Raw genomic sequence first — 5,156 nt, 5'->3', positions numbered from 1 at the left:
GACAAAACGCCTTTTCCCAGAAAATCAGCGAAAACACATGTAGGATTTACAGCAAGACAGTCATTGTATTTGCATAGTCAGTGCAGTATTCACAGTAATGGGCATGTGCAATACTGTCCTATAGCATTAGTGGTGTGGGTTATTTATTACTATAAAATATTGTGGGGTGTAAAAACAGCCTATGGTAGTGCAAATCACATTAATGGCATCTTTATTTGTTATGTTAAACATCTAGGAGAGTGGCATACAGCTCTTTCAACCTCAAATGGAGTTTGTTTGTTTTTTTCTTAGCTTCATAAATCTACACCCCAAAGAACTGGGTTGCTTCTTACGATATACTGATCATTTGGTTAGACTTAGTGATCAAATTAGGGCTTGTTTTACATGGAAAAAATCATTTTTAAATCCTGGTAGCTCCTAAAGGCCCCAGTCAGGATCAGAGCCCCACTGTCCTAGATGCTATTTAAAAATATATATATTGAAGACTTGATTCCTGGCATAAAAAGTTTTATAATACGAGAAAACGAATTGAGGGCAATTGGTGTGACAAGTGCTCAGCGCCTCTGAAAATCAAGACCATGGAAGCTCAATTTGGGTACCCCAAAAACGAGGGTATCTAAATCAGAGGCTACTTTTGAAACAAGGTGACAACAAATCAGTAGAGGAGTCAGGCTCTAAGCCCAAAACCTTTTCTTCAGGTGTCTGAGATTGCGTTACAGACGTTAGCTAGTTAAGACTCCAAGCACCTAAGAGATGGATAGTAACAATTCTTATTATACATACAGGTAAACCGAGTTATAGAAAGGTTAAATGGCTTGCTCAAGTTATAAAGCACCAGATTCTGCCACTCTTAATTATGCAACAGGTAATCAGTGGGGCTCCTTGCAGAGTAAGTTCTTAGTCAGAGCATGTCTAGACTACAGAGGTTATACCAGCATAGATAAATCAGACTGATTATGCCAGCATAGCCCTGATGTAAGAACCTGTAGGACTAGACCCTGGAAGATTCTGGTTTGCTGATGCTTCTGTATCACCATTGGATGCTTAGGTTGGGTTTCTGCTGGGGGACCCAGCTAGGCTCTGCAGGATGTACTGCCCAGCACGGCCTGAGTGGCAGCCTGTGACAGGGTGCTATCAGCAGCACCTTGATCACTGACAGCATGGAGAAGGCTGCAGTCCCAACTGAGGGCAATTACACACTTCCTGGTGGGGGATTGTGAGCACCCGTGTAACAATCATTGGGTAACAAGGTAATTGGGGAGAATATAAGGGGAGGAAACAGAAAGCAAAGGGCAGTTGAGGAGGAAGCTCAGAGGGTGAGTCTGGGCCAGGAAGTGAGGGCTGTAGGGAAAACTGCAGTACATGACATTGCTATGTAAGAGGGGAATAAATGCACACCTTGGTGAAAGATACACAGCCTAGTGTGTGTTTGTGACTGTGAAACCTGAACTGGCCAGGCAGTGAGGGTCACTGGGTAGTGAGAGAGATGTCCTGTGACATGACTCCTTAACTGATTGGCTTATGCTGGAATCTAAACCAGGAAGCCAATGTAGGGAGCTGTCTGAGTGACAGTGCAGGTTACCTGCCTGCTTTGTTGTAGACCCTAGACTGTGGCTTCTGACCTTAGTTTGTCCCCAACTCTATTTGCTTGCTGTCTATAACTTGGTGCTTGACCCCCCCATTTCCTGGTATCCTGAGTTGGCTTGATCTTGACCCCACTACTTATCTCCTGACTGTAACTAAGTAGCTGACCAATGCAGGCAGGCTGCCCATGGCCCAGCCATGACTCCCATAGTGTAGATGAACCCTATACTGACAAAACATAAGAACATAAGAAAGGCCGTACAGGGTCAGACCAAAGGTCCATCTAGCCCAGTATCTGTCTACCGACAGTGGCCAATGCCAGGTGCCCCTGAGGGAGTGAACCTAACAGGCAATGATCAAGTGATCTCTCTCCTGCCATCCATCTCCATCCTCTGACGAACAGAGGCTAGGGACACCATTTTTACCCATCCTGGCTAATAGCCATTTATGGAGGGTTTTCTGACGCTGTAGGAACATCACATCCCTGCACAGGCCAAACCTCAGTGGCACTGAGGCCCCATGCACCAGGCTGCAACATCTGGAACAGGAAACTGGGCCCAGCCTTGTGGGACAGGTACTACTACAACAGGGTGAGTGCAGGGCAGGTTCACTATGTTTGCCTAGGGCAGTGCTTCTCAAAGCCGGTCTGCTGCTTGTGTAGGGAAAGCCCCTGGTGGGTCCAGGCTGGTTTTTTTTACCTGTCACATCTGCAGGTTTGGCTGATTGTGGCTCCCACTGGCCACAGTTCACCGCTCCAGGCCAATGGGGGCTGTGGGAAGTGGTGTGGACTGAGGGATATGCTGGCCGCCCTTCCCGCAGCCCCCATTGGCCTGGGACGGCGAACCGTGGCCAGTGGGAGCCGCAATCGGCTGAACCTGCAGATGTGGCAAGTAAACAAATGGGCCCGGACTGCCAGGGGCTTTCCTTGAACAAGCGGCGGACCAGCTTTGAGAACTGCTGTCCTAGGGCCCTGCTGTCTATCTAGAACCTTCCTGGGACCCAACATTTAAGAAACAGTGCTCTAGCCCTAACTAAATACAAAGGCCTGATCAGACTGTTGAAGAACTATAGCACTGGAATCAGTATATCTGCATTGTTTTGTGACTTGTAAGTTGCATTTCTGTAAAACAATCACTACTTTTGATTTCCTTGCCAAGTACCATAGCACTAAAATCCTCTTTTCACTGAGTGCTCCATCTGGTTGTTGGTGCCAGTGTTCTGTAATTGAAATCCATTGCCATCTATCACACTTAAATACTCACTATGTTACATAGCAAATACCTCTGTTGTCTCACAGAATGGTTCTGATTTTGTTGTTGCCTCTTCAGTCTTGAGCATTCCCATTCAATGTCTAATTCACGCAGAGACATTTCTTCTGTATGAGAAACGCTTTATTTCTGTCACTGAGTAGAAAGCTTCAGAATCCATAACTACACTGCCATTATATCTGGAAAAACAATCGTGTGGTTTGTGACTGCTGCCACAACATTGTCTCTAGAAACTGCTGTGCCATAAATTCTTACTTAATCCTACAAGACAATACCTAGCTACATTACCCCCTTAGTGGCTGTCTGATGCCTTAGTGCAATGAGAACAACATCATAAATAAAATACCACAGCGTTGTAACTTTGAACGATCAAAGCTGTTAATAGTGCCTTCATTTTAACCCTATGACACAGACTTTTTCATGAGTTTATCAAAATTATTGCATTATGAACTGCTTTCAGTGTTCAAGTATCAGGGGGTAGCCGTGCTAGTCTGTAGCCACAAAAACAACAAGGAGTCCAGTGGCGCCTTAAAGACTAACAGATTTATTTGGGCATAAACTTTCCTGGGTAAAAAAACAGCCACTCCCCCCAGTCCCTATTCAAGCCCAAATTAATGGTGTTAAATTTGCAAATGAATTTTCGTTCTGCTGTTTCTCTTTGAAGTCTCTTCAAGCCCGAGTGGCTGGCTCATTACAAAAGCAGCTTTGCCTCTCCTGGAATTGACACCTCCTCATCTATTATTGGGAGGGGACTACATCCACCCTGATCGAATTGGCCCTGTCAACACTGGTTCTCCACTTTCGAGGTACTCCCTTCTCTTCATGTGTCATTATATAATGCCTGCATCTGTAACTTTCACTCCATGCATCTGAAGAAGTGGGTTTTTTACCCACAAAAGCTTATGCCCAAATAAATCTGTTAGTCTTTAAGGTGCCGCTGGACTCCTTGTTGTTTCAGTGTTCAAGTTTCTTGTAAACATACAATATTAAACATCTCTGTTAAATAACAGAGCATGGAAAATGTTAACACAGCCATCTATACAATTACAAAATGCTAATGACATGCTTCTTGAAAAGCATATTTACATATTTTAGCATATATTACAGCAAAAGAGGAAAAGGTAAAATAAAACATTTGTTGCTAGATTTCTGGGTGTTTCCTTTCATAATATTTTTTTTATTTTTAAGTTAGCCGCTTTTTCTGCTGGTACACATTCAACAGATATCAAGCTGTAAGAGCTCGTATATGTATGAGCAGACAAAATATTTGTAACCAGATATTAATACTATAAATTGATACTGAAGGGCCAGATTTTACCACTTCTGCTCACATTGAATTGTACTGTATTCTGAGAGTTATCCCATTGAAATCACTCTGATTAAGGGGGACAGAACAGTTACCCAGTTTGAGGACAGACATTCTTTGACTTACACTATTGAAGATTAAAGGTTCATACTATTCAGTCTTCTTGCCAGAGCTGTCTTGTGCACATTCTGCAAGATGAAAATAAAGCTGGTCAAGTAATATTAGCAACTGGTTTGACTTTTGTCATCAATAATCAGATAAATTATTCACAACTATTAGATCCACCATTCAACCACCTCTCTAGATGATAATGTAATATCCACCAACTAAATCATTTGGGATTTTTTTTCATTAGTTAACCAGCTCTAGCTATGTAAACATGTTCAGCCCAGCACATACTTACTTTTAATGACAAAGAGCTTAGCACACTTTTTGTTTTTATAGACAATTACATTTTGTCCAACAAATAAGATGCGGCTGCTTTGAGATTGTACTTTTCCTAATTAATTGCATCAACTCAAGAATGGGACAGCTCAGTGAAGACTTCAGGTCAATGTGGTCAAAAAGCTAAGAAGATTTTAGGATGTATAAGAAATGGGATGGTTAATAAATACAAAGAGTATTGTAACACCCATCACAGGGTCACCTGAACCCATGGAGCATCTCACAATGTGAATCTGCCTTAATTTTACAGTTGTAAATTGATATTCAACTCCAGTTGGCCATCTGGCCTTAAAATTACATGGCATAAAACAACAATCTTTTATTGGCTCAACCAAAAGGTGTAGTCAGAATTATGCTCCTAACCAGGCAGGGACCCTTGGAATAAGGCTGGGGAGATCCTGTCCCAGCTTCACACAGAACTAGCAGCTAGAAGCAGCAGCCAGAGCTTTTTATTTTGCCTGCTGGACCCTGATTGCCTTCAGCCAAGTCAGCCTGTTCCTTGACCTACTAGCCCCACAAAGACCATTTCTCATTAGTTTTGCCAGTAGTTGATC

Source organism: Mauremys reevesii, linkage group 9, assembly GCF_016161935.1.
Source record: "Mauremys reevesii isolate NIE-2019 linkage group 9, ASM1616193v1, whole genome shotgun sequence".
NCBI lineage: Eukaryota > Metazoa > Chordata > Testudines > Geoemydidae > Mauremys > Mauremys reevesii.
The sequence above is the reverse complement of the archived record's forward strand: the minus strand, read 5'-3'. Positions refer to the sequence as shown.